The sequence below is a fragment of the Parambassis ranga genome, chromosome 13 (genome assembly GCF_900634625.1).
Source record: "Parambassis ranga chromosome 13, fParRan2.1, whole genome shotgun sequence".
NCBI lineage: Eukaryota > Metazoa > Chordata > Actinopteri > Ambassidae > Parambassis > Parambassis ranga.
Window position 1 is genome coordinate 6809961 of NC_041033.1, and position 22300 is coordinate 6832260.

The window sequence follows — 22300 nt, forward strand, 5'->3', positions numbered from 1 at the left end:
GCAGACTCGAATGACAATTATTTATTTTGTAGAAAACAAAAGAACAAAAAACTTCACGAAGGAGAAAAAACTGAGGAGCAGGTGCTCTGGAGGGCGCAGGCTGAGCTGGACGGGACCAGGCGGAGCAGCATCTAAAAGAGGAACAAGTTTTAGGATGACGAGGAATCAAAAGAGGTAAGTTCAGAAGCAACATGTGGTACCATGAGGTGAGCTGAAGAACTGACAACGACAAAATGTTTTAGCCAACAACAGATGCATGAATATCTAAAGATCAAACTCCTATATTCACATGATAAAAGAATAAAATTACCTATCAGCTCCTCATCTTGAACAGACTCTTTGTCTAGACATTGTTGGAGATTTGACAAGATGGAGGACTGAATTCATATAACAAACCTTTTATAAAGCCTGGCTTCATGTCAAAAGAGAAGATGGTAAATCCTCTCAGACGGGTGTGATTCAACACAATGTCTCCCACAATACCTGCAACAGATCATCAGGACAGGCAACACAGACTCTGTTCACAGACACCTGCATCTCTGAATGGCTCAGGAAGGAGTTACAGTCAAAGTGATGCCACAATGACAAAATGTTCAAACGAACGTCAAACACACATGAGCAGTTCACAATGGGACCGTCAAAGGTTCAGAGGACTGAACTAAACAGCACAGCACATGGCTCTAAAAGGTAGAACACCTTTGCGCTGTTCATCCAGAGCTGTCCCACAATTCACTCTTCCACAGTTCTCCACAAGTAAGCTCAACGTCCTGTCTTCCTTTGATGCACAAAACATGAGTACACTCAGAAAATCCTCAGGGAAAGAGCATCCATCGTGATATATGCAGCTTACATGAAAAGATCACAGAAAAACATGTGAACCATACCTTGCTATCAGGAAGTGCAAGCTCATGAGTCTTGTAGTCCATACTACCAACATACTGTCTGTCCACAAAAACCTGGAGAACATTATCAGTCACAGGATTATTATTTAAAATCAGAATCAGAATCACTTTATTTATCCCTGAGGGGTTTTCACAAGTTGGAACATAAAACCACTGCTGAGGTGTCGTGTTGTTGTGGATCCTTTGCACTCTGTTAGCGAATGTATGAAAACGTCTTGCTTCATTACTTATGTATCCTCTGACGACTTTAGAGTCTGTCCAAAAGAACTCTTCCACATTACTGAATAACAGCTCTTCTCTGAGCATATTACTCACTGTGACTGAGACTGTTGCTGCTGTGAGCTCTAACCTTGGAATCGTGGTGACCTTTGAGGGGGACACTGTAGCTTTTCCCACGACAAAAACACAGTGAACATCTGTCTTTGTTTATGATTCTCAGGTAAGAACACTGTCCATATCCAGTGATGCTTGCATCTGAGAAGTGATGCAGTTCCTTTTTTACCACTTCTCCAAAGTTGGCAGGCACATGACACCTGGCTATTTGCAGTTTCTCCAAGATTATTGAGATCCTTTTTCCAGCACTCCCACCACGGTCTCAGACGAGCAGGCAGTGGGTCATCCCACCCAGTTCCTTGGCGACACATTTCTTGTAAGATTCTTTTGCCATGGAGAAGATAGGGGGTGACAAAACCCAGAGGATCATATATCGCTGCAACTGTAGATAATGCAAGTTAGGATGTAAAACTCTTTAATTTGTTTTTAAAAGTCTTCATGGCCTCACCCCACAGTATCTGTCCGACCTGCTTCAACCACACACTCCCTCAGGCTCCCTCAGGTCGGCACATCGGTCTCTTTTAGTTATTCCAAAGACACAGAGGGAATGGAGAGGCGATGGTGCTTTCTCAGTCCCTGCCCCTAAACTGTGGAACCAGCTGCCTCTGCACATTAGGCTGACTCTGCTGCAGCTTCTAAATCCTCTCTGAAAACACACCTTTGCTCTGTGGCTTTAACTCAGTCTGAGATTTTATTGTTTTTGCTTTTTAATTTTTATGTGTTGTATATGTTTTTTTATTGGTGGACAGCACTTTGGCCAACTGGGTTGTTAGTTTGACATTGTTAGACATTGTTAGTTTGTTTTTTAAAGTTTTTCTTTTATTTTTGTTTTTTTTTGTGCAACCCAGGTCACATGTAGATAACAGCTTAACACTACGCTACCTCTTGTGGAACTAACTTTGCTGGTTTTGTGCTTTACAGACATTAATTATTATTTTTATTTTTTTTAAGTGGTGTAAGAATTATCCAGTGACACCCGTTAAGGCTGATTGGTCACTCTGATGAGCTTAATGAGGATGACAAATCTTTAATACTAATTATAGCAAATGCTGGTAGTTTCTTTGGTTTGTGTTCACTTACACTAGTTTGTGACACTTGCATACAGATTTCAGAGACTGTGTCTGTCTAATTTTGTGGCCTGTGTTTGGGCCGTGTCCAGACATGCTGGGTTGTCTGTCTTGGTCACAATGAGTGGTGGTTCTGGACTTGGTGCAGAAGATCTTTGGGGTTGAGAAGACACGTTGATGGTTTCAAAAGAAACAGGTACAAACTCATACCCAGCAGAAGGACCGAAGTCTTCAAATAGCTTGTACAAGTGATCGATTAAATCATTGAGGCAAACAAAAGTCATCATAATTGCAGTTCCTTCTGTTTGAGCCAAGCCTGCTGCACTTCTGGAGTGTGGGTCAAACACTCCGTAGCGTCCTGATCTGTCACGAAATACCGTGATGCACTCGCAGGACACGATCAGCAAAGCATGGCTGACATCTTCCAACAGACATTGAAGACGTGTGGCAAGTGGCAAATACCAACTTTCATTTACAGCGCTGAATGGGTCTCCGTGCAGGCTTCCCAACCTGATTTCAGCCATGCAGACGCTATAACGTTTGGTGTCCGTCTGCACCTGCTGGGGCAACTCCTCTACGGCAAGGTGATCGTTCTGAAACCTACCTTCTGCCAAAAGGTTTGTTTTCACTCGGACATAGACAGAATTGCCGAGCACAAGGACTTTGTCAAGGTCCACTGTGTCAAAGCACAAACCTTCAGTGTGGTAGGCCAGGAACATCAGAGCATTACAGGTACACTGATGGTTTCTAGAAAACTCACTGTACATGTTATCGCTCTGACTGTGAGTCGCTCTCACAGAGCAAATGTGGTAACCTGGACCTGAACCTTCCCCGGTCTGTAGTCGTGTGTGTGAATCCTTATGGCGCTTTCGAAAACGGTGTGAGAAGAAACTCTTAATACTACTGGATGTAGTAGGCAATCCAGCCTCTTGAAGCTCCTCAGCCACGTCCAGCTCTTCTGGTGAACTGACAGTGTTTTCTGATTGTTTTGACAGAACGTCTGAGCTGGCCTTTACCTCCGCACACATCAGCTCCAGAGCTTTCTGTTCCCCAAGATCCTTCTGGACTTCCTCTAGTTCTTTAAATAAGAGCTTGTGTTGCTGTTGGACGGCCCTGTAGTCCTCCTTTAAGGATTTATACTTGATGTCCAGAAACCTTTTGTGTTGCAAACTCTTGTTGTGGGACACAATTTCTTCACACAGAGCTCTGTTGCTCTTGTCCAGGTCTCCAATTTCACCTGATATACTGTGGATCTTGGCTGTCACAGATTTCTCCTTGTGGATCTTTCTCTGAAGATCCACAAGCTCCTTCTGCAAAGTCTTTTTCTTCTTGATCATATTTGTTTTATATCCCTCATAAAATGTAGAGTACTCATTGAAAGCTACCAATTTTGCACAGTTCTCATTGGAGGTCTGAATTTCCTGAATCAGTCTGTTGTTGTCCTGATTCATGATGTCTATGTCCTCCTGAAGCTTGTCACAGTCATATTTCCAGCCCTGCTCATCAATCAGCCTTTTGAAGGCCTTGCTGTGTTGTTTGATGAGGTCCTGTTGTTTTGCTGTTACAGCTTTCTGTTCAGCTTGTAGTTTTTTAAATCTGTCCTTCCGTTCTTTCCTGATCTGAAGCTCTTTGTTCACGACCTGGATTTGTTCGGTCAGATTCTTGTTTTCATTGAACAGCTTTGTGATTTCTGTAGAGATTTCCTCATTGGTGATCAGGTAGTCTTCCTGCTTCTCCAAGTCTTTATTCAGACTCTCGAGCACTTTCTGCAGGGCGCTATTTTGGCACATATGGGCGTCTCTGGACAACTTCATGGCCTCAGATATCTTCTGCGAAACTCTATTTATTTGAAGGGTTTGGTGGACCTGCTGAATCTCCTGCTCCACAGCTGCGTTCTCACTGTCGATGAGGTCACTCCCTGTGGCGTTCAGCTCTAGAATTTCCCTGATGCTGTTTTCCCATTGTTTTGACAGAACGTCTGTCCTGGCCTTCATCTCCGCACACTTCTGTCCCAGAGCTTTCTCTTTCTTAAGATCCTTCTGGACTTCCTCAAGTTCTTTACATAAGAATTTGTGGTGCTGTTGGATGGCCCTGTTCTCCTTCTTTAAGGATTCATACTTGATGTCCAGAACCCTTTTGCTTTGCAAACTCTTGTGGCAGATCACAATTTCTTGATGCAGAGCTCCGTTGCTCTTGTCCAAGTCTTCAGTTTCAGCTCTTAGACTGTTGAACTTGGCCTCCACAGATCTCTCCTTGTGGATCTTGTTATGAAGATCCACAAGTGTCTTCTGCAGAGCCTCGTTCTGCTTGCTTAGAGCTTTTTTGTCCTCCTCCAGGGTCTTACAGTTTTCCTTTAAAATTAACAACTGTTCATAGTTCTCCTTGGAAGTATGAATGTCCAGAATTAGTTGGTTGTTGATGTTTATCTGCTCCTGAATCTTCTCACTGTTGTATTTCCAGTCTTCCATCAGCCTTTGGAAGGTCTGGTTGTGTTTTTTGATGATGTCCAAATGTCCAGCCCTTGCAGCTTTCTGATCAGCTTGTAGTTCTTTATATCTCTTCTTCTGTTGTTTCTTCATGTAAAGCTCTCTGTTCATCGCCTCACATTGTTCAGCCAGACACATATTTTTGCGTAGCCAGTTGTTGAGGTCTACAACGAGATCCTGACAGATGAGCTTGTAGTCTTTCTTCCTCTCCATGTCTTTTTTCAGACCCTTGAGCTCCTTCTGCAGGGCCCTATTTTTATGTATATTGGCGTCCCTCATCACCTTTATGGTCTCAGCCATCTTCTGATAGTTTTGGACATTTTTGCTGAGTTCCTCAAGCTCTTGTTCAAGGTGGAGACTTTGCATCTGTACCTGCTCATGATCACAGGGCAAGCCTTGAAGCTGTGTCTTCAGCATGGCCACTTGGCTTTGGATGGCATCAAGCTGTTGATTGATGGCTTGCAGGCTGACATTGGATTCAGCTGCTGACACAGTCTCCTGAGTAGAGGGGAACACTTGATTGCTGGTCATTTCCGTATCTTCTTGAAACTGTTGTACAGTTGAAACTCCCGCGTTGACGTTGTCAAATGATTTAAAAACCTTTGCAACTCTATGTTGTATGTTTGTTGCTAGGTGACACTGTCTATGTTCAGTTATAAACATAGTTATGACATCATAAAGCCTTTATGGCGGCTTTCTATACTGTATCATCGATCATATCACTGTGTGGAGAATTGGCAAATTAGCGCCCCCTGCTTGCTGAGAAGGTTCTGTACACAGAAGTTTGGGGTGGACAGCTCACCTCTGGGTCTCCCAAACAGAATGAACAGGACAGGGAGTGAAGGAGGGAGGTCTCACTCTGTCCTGCCAGTGTGCGTCACTGTGTGTTTGTGTACAGTGTTGTGAATGATCGAAAGGTGTGAGAGCTCTTACCGTTAATACAACAATAGTAAGAACACGCTTGCTGTCAGCTGGTTTCATGAGTCAAATACAGGGTAAAAAATGTGGAGACTGATTATTTTTCAGTTCCTTTTATTATCAAACATTTAGCCTCTGTCACACTTGATGCCCACAGAATCAGAATAGTCAAAATGACTAGCTGCCCATAACTGGTTATGTGTACACATTACGCCCCTTTATGCTGCTTATTAACATATAGCACTACTGTTGCTAAATGCTATAAATGCAGTCCTATTTTGGTACAGAGAAATATTTTAGTTTTGTCTGAATAAGCAGGACATGTGTTTGACTCAGTACAATAGTAACATTCTAGTGTACTACTGTACATGCCTTAAATAGACATATTTAAGGTATATAAGGCATTTTTATATTTATATTTATAATGGTCTAATATTAGTAGCAGCCTTTCTCCTACTAAATGGGGTGAAATATAAAAACAGGAAAATAAACAGTGTGTAAAATGTCAGCTCTTTATTGGTTTGACGTCACCTATTTTTTAATTCATCAATAATTGGTTGTTTTTACTGACATCTTTCAGCTTCAGCTCTTCCTTCGGGCCTCTGATCTCGTCCTGCTGTTGGTAAAATGACTTTTACATTGATCAATGAAGTCATTTACTGTGCTCCACCTCCTCTTTAAAGTCTTCAGGTCGGTCCCCGTTACTGTGTCCCAACAGCTGTCCCAGTCTGGAACCTGAGGGTTTGATTGTCCTTGAATGCATCAAGAGTGTTAAACTTAATGTAAATTGATACAGCTGGCAAAAGAATTTCCTTTGGGATTAATAAAGTTTGATCTTATTTTACCGCAGAAAACACTGACAGAATTAAAGTACAGTTACAGTAATAACAAGAATAACATGAAAAATGTAATTAATCGTAATGATACTGCTGGTCCTTGTTTAACTGACAAAAGGCAATGTAGGCAGCATCTCAACCAAAATTGTATTTATTTAATCACATAGAAAAAATCCAACAACACAGTGGGCTGTCCTGTACAGCAGCAGACGTCTGAAGTAGCAAACACAAGGCACTGAAATCTCTACAGAGGTGACTGAGGATCCAAAGGAAAACAAGGGGGGGGCAGCAACAGCCACTGAAACCAGAGCCCTTCAGCTCACAGCAGCCGCACAACGCTCAGACCGCCATGCTAACAGAGGCTAACAACAACTGTGTTTGTGTTACCCCCGACCTGCAACCAGAGGGCAAAAACTGTGATGCATCAACATATTTACAGACTCTGAACGCAACCTCAATGGGGACACAATGACGATGAGACCTCTGTAGAAGAAGAAGCAAAACTGGGAACCCAGCCTGGCTGAAGGAGGATTCGCTGGGATGAGAGGGTTCAGAGAGCAGGGCCTGGTGATCATACTGAGGGGGCGCCGAAGACGGAGGGTACTGCGGTGGTGGGTAGGGCTCTGGGTGTCTGGAGGGAGGATAGAGGGGGGAAGGAGAGCGAGAAGACGGTCTAGGGTTCAGGGTGTGGGCCTGCTGCAGGGGGAGGAGGTAGATGTGAGGAGGGCACATTGGTAACGTGTAGGCCTGAATGGAAAGAGAGCAGACCCAGGAAGAGTCAGGACTCAGCTCTACACATTCTTCTAAGAACTAATGACTGAACTTTAAATTTTTTAATCTTTTTTCTCTGATTTTTTTATTTAACCTTTGTCTTACCTTAACACCCAAGTTGAAGAAGAACTTCAAAATGTCTCTGCAGAAACAAAACACAAAATTCTATTTTAATATCATCCAGTTTATCATTGTATAATCATTTATAATCATTGTACTCACAGCTGCAGGAAATAACAAACATCTCTATGAGGTTTGACAAATGGTTAATGTTCTCACCAGACAGGATTCAACATTAAAACTAATAACAAGGAGCTTTTGCACACCAACATTCCTCCTCACTCACTTAAAAGCTCAGTTATATGACACAGGTTCAACATTCATGTATGGCCCACAGCTCTGTGACAGTATGTGAAACAACACCATCTTCTCTGTGGATGTCGGGCGGTGTCTTGTTTCTCTGAGATCGTTTCTTCTCTCCTCCCTTCTTTCTGTGTTACAGGCTGGGCACACACACACACAGACACACACAGACACACACAGACGGCTGCTTTAAAGGAAAATTTTGCCAGAAAAAAAATTACTCATTTTAAGTCTTTTTGTTTTATTGTTTGTTAGACTGTTTGGTCTTATGGATTTCTCTGGTGTGTGTTTCCTCAGTGTCTCCTCACATCGCAAACCTTCCAAGTAAGGATGGTGTTTCCTTGGTCCGTATCTTTTCATCCTTTTATCCTGTTTTATTTGTTTGTTTTTAATTTAAGTAGAAGTGTGTATGGGTGTAGGTGTGTGTGTCTGCATGGTATGTAATTTGGGTCTGGGGGTCTGGGGGTCTTATTTTATTTCTGTAAAGCACTTTGTGTTACAGTATGCTGTATGAAAGGTGCTATATAAATAAAGTTTGATTGACTGATTGATTGACAGGTGCCAAAAACAGTGAGCACATCACTCCGGTTTTAGCTTCTTAAAGCTTCTTAAAACTCTTTAATTTGTTTTTGAAAGTCTTCATGGCCTCACCCCACAGCATCTGTCCGACCTGCTTTAGCCTCAGGCTCCCTCAGGTCGGCACATCGGTCTCTTTTAGTTATTCCAAAGACACAGAGGGAATGGAGAGGCGATGGTGCTTTCTCAGTCCCAGCCCCTAAACTGTGGAACCAGCTGCCTCTGCACATTAGGCCGGCTGACTCTGCTGCAGCTTCTAAATCCTCTCTGAAAACACACCTTTGCTCTGTGGCTTTAACTCAGTCTGAGATTTTATTGTTTTTACTGTTTAATTTTTATATGTTGTATATGTTTTTCTATTGGTGGACAGCACTTTGGCCAACTGGTTTGATTTATAAATAAGGCTGAGGTGAGTTGTTCTGACACACTCACCGCTGTGTGCACCAACAACACAGAAACACATGTGATGGTGCAGAGTGTGTGATCCTCTAACATGTCTGAAAACAAAACCAAAGACAAACCTGTGAAACGGCCACAGCACCTCTGAAAGCTGCAGCCTGCTGTCATCACACTGAACAGAGTTTCAGTGTTTGATCAATACTCTTTTGGGAACAAAAAGCACTCACTGACTGGGTCTGCAGCATAAACAAGAAGCTCAGACTGTACAGAGGACATCTGAGTATGTCAAACTCTGATGGATGTGTTGTCACTGACCTCAGCAGGGTCCTGAAGGTGGATTCTTATCCTGACTTCTTTCCGCTACAGGTGAAATCCAGTTCAACCTCCTGTAGGGACAACATGCTGTCAGTTATGTACTGTGTAACAGACTGAGGGAGTTCTTTCCAGGTTTCTCATCGGTCCGCCCCCAGCAGATTCTGCAGTGGTGAAGCCTGATCTGCTCTATGAAGGTTGTGATGAACTCATGGGCATCCTGCAAAAAATACAAACAGGTTTGATTTAGAGCTGAGAAAACCTGCAGGAAAACAAGAAACCCAAACAAACCAGCTGACCACTTCCTGACCATAGTCTACAAACTCAGGAGCATGGGCAGCCAAGGTGCTCTTGAAGGAGACGAGGGCCAGTTTGTCCTCATCACTGGAGCTGCAGCACCTCACAATGTCCATACAACAACTGGAGGGGAAAGAAAGGGGTGGTTAGTGTGTGAGTGTGGGCTGTGTTTGTACAGAAAGTACTGTTTGTGTGTGTGTGGATATGATCTGGACAGATGTTTGATTCTAGTACCGAACTCCAGGTCTTCTCATGAGAGCTGACACAATGAACTTTGTGAGTGTCAGCAGACTCTGAAGGCTGGAGATAATGTAACACAAATAAGATGAGTTGGGGAAATCTGAAAGGGAAACACAACAAGTCAACGCAACAAGTCAACGCGTCAACATCATCATCTTCAGTGACAACTCACAGACTGTTCAACAAAATGGAACCCAGTTCAACTATAAATAAATGATACACTCACCCAGATCTGCAGACAAACTCCTTACTGCTACAAAGAGACACACACAGACTCGGTTACTTCACTCAGTAATGCCCTGTCAACATTAGTGTGTGCATGTGTGCTGAACATTGATTTTGGTTAGCAGGTAATCTTAAAACATTTACCTCCTGAGAGGCTCCTCCTCTTCGTCCTACTGCTCTTCACCTCCTCACTGGTCTTTCCCAGTGCGGCAGCCAGAGCTGGATCGAGCTGCCAGCAGCCAGACGCCTTCTGGAGGGAGACCAGCTGCAGCAAAGTGTCTCGAGGAGACTGGGAAGTTGTAGCTTCAGTATAGAAGGAGACATGTTGAGTCTTTAGTGGGTTTTTGTTTTTTTATACTGTATTTGGAGTGTGATTATTTTGACATATAAGTATATAGACACACAAAATGAAATAAGTGCACCGTAAAAGACATTACCCCAATCATCATCCAGAGAAATGTCAGAGTATCTGGATTTCTTCGGGGAACCTAGCTGTTGTTCCAAAGAGTATCTTCCCCCATGAGGCGAGGTAGAGCTGTTAAAGCTGAAAAGTGACCACAGCAGAAACGTTGGTAGGTTGGTTTTCATAATGATAAAACACTTCACTATAATGCTACCCTGTCACTAACAGCATCACTGTATGTCTATCACCAAGACTCAAATACACACATATCTTGTGAGACACACTAATGATTCTGTCCCATGGTGGGGACAAACACAGATGGGATCACACTGTCAGCATGCACACACATATTCTTACTACAGAACCCCTCCTCTTCACTTTGCTGACCCATGACTGCACGCCAACGCACAACACCAACATCTTTGTGGATTTGTGGATTTCAGGAGAGCACACAGTCAGCACACCCCTCTGACCATCGACAGTGCCGCTGTGGACCACCCCCACCTGCAGGAAGATGCTTCATCGCATAGTGAGAACAGCTGAGAGGATCATCGCCGTCCCTCTCCCCGCCCTCCGCATCACAGGAGACCCCACCCACCCTTCCCACTGCGTTTTCAGTCTGCTGCCATCAGGAACCAGCAGTCTGAGGGACAGCTTCATCCACCAGGCTGTCAAGAAGCTGAACTCTCTCCCTGCTGTGCCCCACTACCTACAAAAAAACCTGACAATAAGGCTGACTTTGACTTTGATATTGTTTAATAATTTTGAGGTTATTAGCATTAGTGCACATGCTTGAAAAAGGGTATCAGGTCAAATTGAAATCAATGAATCAATACATTAACACAGCCTTGTCAAGTCACACTCTATGCCTTTTCAGTGTCTCCTCATGCAGAAGTCACATTTTTGTAATAACAATTTGATAAAAAGCCGAGGTCAAAAAATAATGGCTCAACATTCCTCTCATGTCAACTTTACATGTACGGCCATAACAGCTCCTATGTACAACAGTTTCCCTTTACTGTTACTCTTTCCTCTGTTGTATTGATGAAATTGTTTATTTCACTGCCTTTTAGCCTTTAACTTAACTTTAGCAATATTACCAATAATTGGAAATTTTATTAGCAAAATTAGGAAAGGAAACACTTCCCCTTTTAATTATACACACCTACATCTGCATAAACTGATAGCCACACCGTAATATGTTCAAAACATTGCACCATTATTTACTTCAGTTCACTTATCACACCAATATCACCACTTCCTTCTTTCAACACATAAAAAACAAAGAGATAACAGCACCTAAAATGGCACATTTCTCACCTGCTCTGTGTAAATCAAAGCGAAGCACAGCGGTGTCGGACTTCGTAGCAGCTTCGTAGCAGGCTGTTAATATGGCCGCCGACGGTTAGCATGAACAAGCGTTTTTTTCAGCGGATAATTGATCTTACCAATGTAACTTCTCTCTTTCGTTCTGTAACACGACTCCGGACCAGGCCCGGCCCAAGGCATATGCGAATATATTTTTATTGCAGACAAACTCCAGGGTTTTGTCCCGTTTTCTGTCTCCTTGCTAGCACACAGCTTCCCTCGTTTCTCTCTTTCTTTTAGTGAACTCAGTTAACTATCATTATATTATTAATGGGTCTTTTTATACCTGGCTACACTAACTAGTGTTTAGAGCCCTCTCAGAGCTCATTACAGCCCTCTCTTAATCCATGTGGGGCCCCTACATATAAAGGCTGGTTATGTACAGATTATGTACAAAAACGCGACAACACACACGCCACCATCTGAAGACAGTGATAGAGGACACACATGACCCATCATCCTCTTTTTGCCTCATATACTGTGAAACCCTCACATTTAACATGATTGACATGATGTAAAAACACGCAGGAAGTTCCTCTTCCTAACTAGTCTCTGCAGTGTTTCCACTGAAGCAGAGGCTTTGTTTGCTGAGCCCAGTTATAACAGTAAAGACTCACAATGATGCTTTACAGGAAGTACACCTATGTTTATTGAAATATTTGCACTTTTAATGTGCCTCTGATCTAAAGTGCAAACTACTTTTATTAAAGTGCATTGATTACATCTACACATCTCTGCCAGCTCTTGGTTAGTTTCTATAAACATCAGACCATAGTTTCAACAAGAAAATGAAAAAGAGCCAGAAGTTAATTTTTCATTTTAAATGTATATTTATCTACAGAATTACATGTATTTACAGAAAATTATATTCATTTGTGAATTCTTGTACAGAATTGCACTCAAATATTTACATATATCTATATAAAAATGAGTTTACAAAACAGGCTGGAACCTCCAATCAAGCTCCAATTCAACTAATTAAGCATCTCTGTGGGAGGTAGCTGGAGCACCCGGGGTTTAACCCACAGAGGCACGAGGGGAACTGTGAACTTCCACACAGAAAGGTCCGGGCCAGTAGATCCAGAACCTGCTGCAAGGTGACGGTGCTGACCACTGCACACATTACATTTATTTACATTTAACTTTGTTTTTACATTAGATACTTACCTGCAGCCTCATCCCCATGCTACGATAACAAGTTATGATGGCAAAGACAAGGTCATACATAAAAAAATACACTGCTACTACACAAGGGGAACACTTGAACAACACAATGTAACTGCAAGTCAGTCACACCTCTGTGAAATCAGCCTGTCCAGTTAGGATCAACACTGACTGTGAATCAGTTTCAGCTGCTGTTGTGCAAATGGAACAGACAACAGGTGGAAATGAGAGGCAGTGATCAAGACAAGGCCTATAAAACAGAGGTTCTGCAGGTGCTGACCACAGACCATTTCTCTGCTGTCATCCTGTCTGCCTGATGTTTAATCACTTTTGCATTTTGTCAGTGCTCTCACCCCTAGAGGTAGCATGAGGCGGTGTCTACAACCCACACAAGTCGCTCAGGTAGTGCAGCTCATCCAGGACGGCACATCAATGAGAGCTGCAAGAAGGTTTGCTGTGTCTGTCAGCACAGTGTCCAGAGCATGGAGGAGATACCAGGAGACAGGCCAGTACTCCAGGAGATGTGGAGGGGGCTGTAGGAGGGCAACAACCCAGCAGCAGGACCGCTACCTCCTCCTTTGTGCAAGGAGGAGCAGGAGGTGCAGGAGGAGCACTGCCAGAGCCCTGCAACATGACCTGCAGCAGGACACTGATATGCATGTTTCTGCTCAGACTGTCAGAAACAGACTCCATGAGGGCTGTATGAGGGCAAATGGTCTCATACCACTAATGGCCACTTTTTAGTAATTTAATAAGATCAATTAAAATCTACTGACACTAGTAAAAGTATCTACTGTCTAAATATAATCTTCTAAGAGTCATATGCAGTCATTCACTGGTTATTCCTCCACTCTCTTCTCTTCTCAACCTCAGCAGATTAAAAATTGTTGTGGCTTAAACCCGAGCAGTGAATTGTTGGCAGGATGTAGCACATGAATTCTGCATTACAGCCATTTAACCAGTCCTGGGATTTTTTTAAATTAAACAAACTTGTCGTTGGCTGTCTGCTTTATGGTTACAATATTTGTTCTGTTGTAAAAAATGGCTTCCCTATATAAGTGTGACTTATCAGCAAAAAAGAGGTTTTGTCAATTTATAAACAATATTTATTATAAAATGTAATAATAAAGTGGTAAAATAAAACTATATACAATAAAAATAAATGAATATGTAAAATAACTATTTACAAGACAAAAAAGGTGAATAAGCAAAAAAAACTATTACAAAACTATTTACAGAAATAAACTTCTTCACATGGCGTCCGTCCTCTCAGTCTGTAGAAACACAAACACAAACATGATCAGTCCTCTGTGACACTTTGTGTGTGTCCACCTGCATCAAACAGCATATTTACCTGTTGTGGCTGGAGCCCTCGTCCTCACCCTTTTCCTCTTCTTGCCCTAAAATCAAACACATGACACACATTACAGTCTGTTTTCACTGTCTGTGGAGGAGTTGTGTCGTAGTTGTATGTGAGCAGAGTGTGCTTACATAGTTGGCTGCTGTCGACCACCCGGGGTACAGCATAGTGTGGAGCAGCCGCTCTGCCTCGGCCTCCTCGTAGTACCTCGCCTGCTCCTCCTTTGACAGTGAATTCCACTGTGGACAGACGACAACTCAATGTCAGCACATGTACTAAAACACACCTGCAGGCCAGTAGTACACAGTGATGTGTGTTTCTGCTGTGTGTGTGTGTCATAAAATCAGAGAAGCCTTGTTAATATTGGTGCCTGTGGCCATTAATTGAACTGCAGTCAGCATTCTGAGGCTCATAGTGTCAGATCAGTGCTGGCTAATAGCTGCCAAAATGCAGTAGATGACATCAGTTCAACCAAACTCTTGATCCAGAGTGTTTCTTACCATCTGTCCCACAGCTGCGTTCACAGCCGCACTGCCCTTCATGCCCTTCCCAGCAGAGACCTTGGACCTCTGCTCATTGAGGAAGAGCATGAAGGCGTTCCTTGGCGGCTGTGACGCTGGTTCATCTTCATGTTTTCTTTTTCTACAGGAACAAAACATTAAATACAATTCAAATTCATCTCTGGGAAGCTGTTCAGCTGCATTAAAGCCCAATACACAGACAGAGATAATAATGATTGCACAGACCTGAACACCTGATCATTAATGATTTCATCATGATCCATGGACATATTGTCCAAACACAGCATCAGCAACTTACCTTGATGTGGTGGGGAGGGGAGGAGCAGCATCAGAACCTAGACTGAAAGTGGGTGAGAATGAGTTTTTTTCCTTTCTCCCATGAAGGAAACAGCCACTGGTGGGTGTGGTTTGTGCCACTGGGTTTTGTGTCACACCCACAAAACAGGCAGAGCTAAGCCAGGGACCAGGCCCTCCTCATGTATTCTGCTCCGTCTGTTTCCTGTCTCTGCTGTAGATCATATAAAAGTCACCAACAGCATTCCTCACTGTAAAAGGGGGTCAGTCCAGGACACAGCTGGTCTCAGAAAGGAGGCAGCATGTCTGTTACTACATCCACAGAGCTGCTGGTTCACTGCTCCTCACACATTCTCTCTGACTGCGATCAGGAGCTCAGTCTCACCTGTGTTGGTCTGACTGGTCTAAAGACTCACTAATGACTGTGAGACTACAGTGAGGAGACTTTCTGTTTCTGTGCTGTGAACATATATAATGTGTCCTTCAGCGCCACCTACTGACAGAGGTGTGTGTGCGCAGAAGTGCAGTGTAAAAGCTGACAGAGTGTGACTGTGAGTTTCAGTCAGACTGTAGGAAAGGAACTGATGAAGCGTTCCTTTTTTGTATAAAGTTAAAACACTATATCAATAGTATGTACTAAAGTAAATCTTAAATAAAACAACTACCGTATTCCCAGATAACCATTATGTTTTCAGACAATGATCGACACACGAACACTTCAAGTTTCTGCTGCTTAAAAACAGAAAACGTCCTTTTTTAGCCTCAGGTCAAAGTTAAACCATTGATCTGATCATTTAAAAACATGTAAACAAAGGAAATGGTCAGACCTGATCATCACTGATCAAAGACACAGTAGAGGACGGTGTTACCTTTTAATGTCTGTCTGTTTCAGACACAGTAAAAGCAGAACAGCCCTCAGAGTCCACTTCCAAATATCAGACATTCTCAGCTCATGACGTACAGTCTGTCTTATTATTATGTGGCTGTTTAAAACACTGATGGTCATCTGAACTGTTCTACCACTGAGATCACAGATTGATGTTTGGATTATCCCAGATTAACAATAATCCATTTATTCCACTGTTATGCTGATGACTGTCAAATGTACCTGCCACTAAATCAGGGAGAGGCCTCTTAGACCAACGTTTAGAGTGATCTGCAGAGATGAAGGCATTGATGTCACTGAACTTTCTCAGCCTGAGTGATGAATAAACTGGGGTCATGTTGTTCGGCCCTGGTGATGCCTCCAAAACTCACGTGGATCTGGGTCCTCTGAGTCAACATGTGCTCATGTTCATGGCCATGAATGCTTTTATTTATTTATTCACAGGTCTGTTAGTGCTTTGAGCTCATTTTAAGTCTTATTGTTTTATTGTTTGTTAGACTGTTTGGTTTTATGGATTTCTCTGGTGTATGTTTCCTCCCATTGCAGACCTTCCAAGTAAGGATGGTGTTTCCTTGGTCCGTATCTTTTCATCCTTTTATCCTGTTTTATTTGTTTTTAATTTAAGTAGAAGTGTGTATGGGTGCGTGTGTGTGTGTGCATGGTACGTATTTTGGGTGTGTGTGGGTCTGGGGGTATTATTTTATTTCTGTAAAGCACTTTGTGTTACAGTATGCTGTATGAAAGGTGCTATATAAATAAACTTTGATTGATTGATTGATTGACAGGTGCCAAAAACAGTGAGCACATCACTCCGGTTTTAGCTTCTTAGCTTCCATCCATCGGCTCCCAGTGCAGGTTAGGATGTAAAACTCTTTAATTTGTTTTTAAAAGTCTTCATGGCCTCACCCCACAGCATCTGTCCGACCTGCTTCAGCCACACACTCCCTCAGGCTCCCTCAGGTCGGCACATCGGTCTCTTTTAGTTATTCCAAAGACACAGAGGGAATGGAGAGGCGATGGTGCTTTCTCAGTCCCAGCCCCTAAACTGTGGAACCAGCTGCCTCTGCACATTAGGCCGGCTGACTCTGCTGCAGCTTCTAAATCCTCTCTGAAAACACACCTTTGCTCTGTGGCTTTAACTCAGTCTGAGATTTTATTGTTTTATGTTTTTACTTTTTAAGTTTTATGTGTTTTATATGCTTTTCTATTGGTGGGCAGCGCTTTGACCAACAGGGTTGGTTTATAAATAAAGCTGAGGTGAGTTGGTCTGACACACTCACCGCTGTGTGCACCAACAACACAGAAACACATGTGATGGTGCAGAGTGTGTGATCCTCTAACATGTCTGAAAACAAAACCAAAGACAAACCTGTAAAACGGCCACAGCACCTGCACTGCAGCCTGCTGTCATCACACTGAACGGAGTTTCAGTGTTTCATCAATACTCTCATTGAAATGGATGGAACGCTGTGAGGCCTTTATTCACTGTGTTTTATACACTTTAAATTTTGTGTTGTCAGTCACAGAGTGTGTGGTTGGTTCTGACTTCTTGACTGCAGTCATCTTGTTCTTCCATCAGGGGGCAGTCACACACACAGTGTTTGATGCAGCAGTCTGAGCCCTGAATATGTAAAGTCTACTCTGTGTTCACAATATATATAAAATATATGAAACATTTAAATCAAAGCAAAGACGCTGTTAGTAAACTACTATTTTACAAAACTAATATGAACTGTGTACTGGGCTGCTGTTTTTTTATTTTTATTTTTTTTATTTTGTATTTTGTTGTTGTTGTTTTGTTCAAAGGTGGAAACACGGTGGTGTAAGAATTATCCAGTGACACCCGTTAAGGCTGATTGGTCACTCTGATGATCTTGATGAGGATGACAAATCTTTAATACTAATTATAGCAAATGTTGGTAGTTTCTTTGGTTTGTGGTCACTTACACTAGTTTGTGACACCTGCATACAGATTTCAGAGACTGTGTCTGTCTCTAATTTTGTGGCCTGTGTTTGGGCCGTGTCCAGACATGCTGGGTTGTCTGTCTTGGTCACAATGAGTTGTGGTTCTGGACTTGGTGCAGAAGATCTTTGGGGTTGAGTCAACACATTGATGGTTTTAAAAGAAACAGGTACAAACTCATACCCAGCAGAAGGACCGAAGTCTTCAAAGAGCTTGTACAAGTGATCGATTAAATCAGTGAGGCAAACAAAAGTCATCATAATTGCAGTTCCTTCTGTTTGAGGCAAGCCTGCTGCACTTCTGGAGTGTGGGTCAAACACTCCGTAGCGTCCTGATCTGTCACGAAATACTGCGATGCACTCGCAGGACACGATCAGCAAAGCATGGCTGACATCTTCCGACAGACATTGAAGACGCGTGGCAAGTGGCAAATACCAACTTTCATTTACAGCTCTGAGTGGGTCTCCGTGCAGGCTTCCCAACCTGATTTCAGCCATGCAGACGCTATAACGTTTGGTGTCCGTCTGCACCTGCTGGGGCAACTCCTCTACGGCAAGGTGATTGTTCTGAAACCTACCTTCTGCCAAAAGGTTTGTTTTCACTTGAACATAGACAGAGTTGCCGAGCACAAGGACTTTGTCAAGGTCCACTGTGTCAAAGCACAAACCTTCAGTGTGGTAGGCCAGGAACATCAGAGCATTACAGGTACACTGATGGTTTCTAGAAAACTCACTGTACATGTTATCGCTCTGACTGTGAGTCGCTCTCACAGAGCAAATGCGATAACCTGGACCTGCACCTTCCCCTGTCTGTGATTGTGTGTGTGAATCTATAGGGAGCTTTTGGAAAAGGTGTGAGAAGAAACTCTTAATACTACTGGATGTAGTAGTAAATCCAGCCTCTTGAAGCTCCTCAGCCACGTCCAGCTCTTCTGGTGAACTGACAGTGTTTTCTGATTGTTTTGACAGAACGTCTGAGCTGGCCTTTACCTCCACACACATCAGCTCCAGAGCTTTCTGTTCCCCAAGATCCTTCTGGACTTCCTCTAGTTCTTTAAATAAGAGCTTGTGTTGCTGTTGGACGGCCCTGTAGTCCTCCTTTAAGGATTTATACTTGATGTCCAGAAACCTTTTGTGTTGCAAACTCTTGTTGTGGGACACAATTTCTTCACACAGAGCTCTGTTGCTCTTGTCCAGGTCTCCAATTTCACCTGATATACTGTGGATCTTGGCTGTCACAGATTTCTCCTTGTGGATCTTTCTCAGAATATCCGCTAGCTCCTTCTGCAAAGTCTTTTTCTTCTTGATCATATTTGTTTTATATCCCTCATAAAATGTAGAGTACTCATTGAAAGCTACCAATTTTGCACAGTTCTCATTGGAGGTCTGAATTTCCTGAATCAGTCTGTTGTTGTCCTGATTCATGATGTCTATGTCCTCCTGAAGCTTGTCACAGTCATATTTCCAGCCCTGCTCATCAATCAGCCTTTTGAAGGCCTTGCTGTGTTCTTTGATGAGGTCCTGTTGTTTTGCTGTTACAGCTTTCTGTTCAGCTTGTAGTTTTTTAAATCTGTCCTTCCGTTCTTTCCTGATCTGAAGCTCTTTGTTCATGACCTGGATTTGTTCGGTCAGATTCTTGTTTTCCTTGAACAGCTTTGTGATTTCTGTAGAGATTTCCTCATTAGTGATCAGGTAGTCTTCCTGCTTCTCCAAGTCTTTATTCAGACTCTCGAGCACTTTCTGCAGGGCGCTATTTTGGCACATATGGGCGTCTCTGGACAACTTCATGGCCTCAGCTATCTTCTGCGAAACTCTATTTATTTGAAGGGTTTGGTGGACCTGCTGAATCTCCTGCTCCACAGCTGCGTTCTCACTGTCGATGAGGTCACTTCCTGTGGCGTTCAGCTCTAGAATTTCCCTGATGCTGTTTTCCCATTGTTTTGACAGAACGTCTGTCCTGGCCTTCATCTCCGCACACTTCTGTCCCAGAGCTTTCTCTTTCTTAAGATCCTTCTGGACTTCCTCAAGTTCTTTACATAAGAATTTGTGGTGCTGTTGGATGGCCCTGTTCTCCTTCTTTAAGGATTCATACTTGATGTCCAGAACCCTTTTGTTTTGCAAACTCTTGTGGCAGGTCACAATTTCTTGATGCAGAGCTCCGTTGCTCTTGTCCAAGTCTTCAGTTTCAGCTCTTAGACTGTTGAACTTGGCCTCCACAGATCTCTCCTTGTGGATCTTTTTCTGAAGATCCACAAGTGTCTTCTGCAGAGCCTCGTTCTGCTTGCTCAGAGCTTTTTTGTCCTCCTCCATAGTCTTACAGTTTTCCTTTAAAATTAACAACTGTTTATAGTTCTCCTTGGAAGTATGAATGTCCAGAATTAGTTGGTTGTTGATGTTTATCTGCTCCTGAATCTTGTCATTGTTGTATTTCCAGTCCTCCATCAGTCTTTGGAAGGTCTGGCTGCGTTTTTTGATGATGTCCAAATGTCCAGCCCTTGCAGCTTTCTGATCAGCTTGTAGTTCTTTATATCTCTTCTTCTGTTGTTTCTTCATGTAAAGCTCTCTGTTCATCGCCTCACATTGTTCAGCCAGACTCATATTTTTGTGTAGCCAGTTGTTGAGGTCTACAACGAGATCCTGACAGACAAGCTTGTAGTCTTTCTCCCTCTCCATGTCTTTTATCAGACCCTTGAGCTCCTTCTGCAGGGCCCTATTTTTACGCATATTGGCGTCTCTGGACACCTTCATGGTCGCAGCCATCTTCTGATAGTTTTGGACGTTTTTGCTGAGTTCCTCAACCTCTTGTTGAAGGTGGAGACTTTGCATCTGTACCTGCTCATGATCACAGGGCAAGCCTTGAAGCTGTGTCTTCAGCATGAACACTTGGCTTTGGATGGCATCAAGCTGTTGATTGATGGCTTGCAGGCTGACTTTGGATTCAGCTGCTGACACAGTCTCCTGAGTAGAGGGGAACACTTGATTGTTGGTCATTTTCGTATCTTCTTGAAACTGTTGTACAGTTGAAACTCCCGCGTTGACGTTCTCAAATGATTTAAAAACCTTTGCAGCTCTCTGTTGCATGTTTGTTGCAGGTGACACTGTCTATGTCCACTTATAAACATAGTTATGACATCATAAAGCTTTAATGATGTCCTAATGACATCATAAAGGCTTTAGGAAGTCGTTATGATGTCATGATGTTGCCTAGGACTCAAAGCCTTTATGATGTTCTAATGACATCATAAAGACTTTAGGAAGTCATTATGATGTCATGATGTTGCCAGGGATCAAAGAGATCCAAGCAGGCCACGCCCACTTGGCCTCCTCTGCTGCCAGCCCAGAATTCTAGAATGTTGGTGATGCTGAATGTTTATCTTCCGGTTCAGGCCTCATGCTGAGACACAAGCAGGCAGACATATTTGTTTTGCACTGTGTCTCACACACCCAGGACTGTGTTTCAGAAAACAAAAGTAAGGATACAAGATACCACTGTGTACACATGTGAGGACACAAGTAGGCTACATTATGAGAATAAATACAATTAAAAATCATCTCTGGGAAGCTGTTCAGATGAATTAAAGCCCTATACAAAGACAGAGATTATAATAATGATCACACAGACCTGAACACCTGATCATTGATGATTTCATCATGATCAGTCACATATTGTCCAAAAGCAGCATCAGCAACTTACCTTGATGTGGTGGGGAGGGGAGGAGCAGCAGCAGCAGGAGGAGGAGGAGGGGCAGACTCCACAGCAACAGGCCAATAGGACAACTGTCCGCTCCTTTAGACAGAGACACAGAGGTCCATGTTAGATGGCAGCAGCCATGTTTAATCAAACTTTGTTTGTGTGACGGTTCAATCAGTGGCGGTTCTACATTGAATTACTCCCCGGGCGAGCCCCCCCGTGAGCACACCCCCGGAGGTCATTAAATAAGGGGGAAGGCTGCAATTCAATTCAATTCAGTTTTATTAATATAGTGCGAGAGAAGAGAATAGAAGAGAGAGACAGGACAGAGAGGATGAAGGAGAGACAGAGGAACAAACATGCACAAACATTACAGAGAACAAACATGACACGCTGCAAAATGGATAATATGATGATAATTAATATAAATAAGAAATTCCCCATTGTCTATATATTTTTTTAATTAAACTAACATAAGGCATGTACACTAGAGCACTACAATTGTACTGGCTCAAACACATGTCCTTGCTTATTCAGACAAAACTGAAATATTTCACTGTACTAAAATAGGACTGCATTTTATATCAGCCTGTCATTGAAGGACTTATGTTAGCAGCCAGTAGCTAACTTGTTCGCTGACCGACCAGCCAGAGCACCACATCAGGAATGGACATTATAAAAACACAGCGTGCAGCATCAAACTCTCAGTCCAGCATCAGCCTACAGTCCTCTGTCTCTCAGCCTGCAGCTCTGCTGTCTGTCTGGTTTGGCCCCAAACCTTCCGTGTTGTTTAATGATCTTAACAGTAAGACCTCTCACTGCTCCTCTGATCAGGAGGAGATCAAGTTATCTGTGTCTCACTGTTGAAATGTGGTAGTAGAGCCCAAAAGGAGCTGAGTGATATGAAGAACTGTTTGATTACATGC

At 43.0% G+C, this 22300-nt stretch overlaps 2 long non-coding RNA genes across 2 annotated transcripts; both read right to left on the reverse strand.

The window, feature by feature from the left end:
* Window positions 1-4628: 4628 nt before the first annotated feature.
* LOC114445233 (uncharacterized) lies at window positions 4629-19345 on the reverse strand. The gene is made up of 3 exons (XR_003671615.1): window positions 19054-19345; window positions 11292-11299; window positions 4629-4668 (listed from the first exon to the last, which is right to left on the reverse strand). It is a non-coding gene; the product is annotated as an uncharacterized LOC114445233 (long non-coding RNA).
* LOC114445231 (uncharacterized) lies at window positions 13920-14576 on the reverse strand. The gene is made up of 4 exons (XR_003671613.1): window positions 14521-14576; window positions 14152-14259; window positions 14015-14060; window positions 13920-13934 (listed from the first exon to the last, which is right to left on the reverse strand). It is a non-coding gene; the product is annotated as an uncharacterized LOC114445231 (long non-coding RNA).
* Window positions 19346-22300: the final 2955 nt, after the last annotated feature.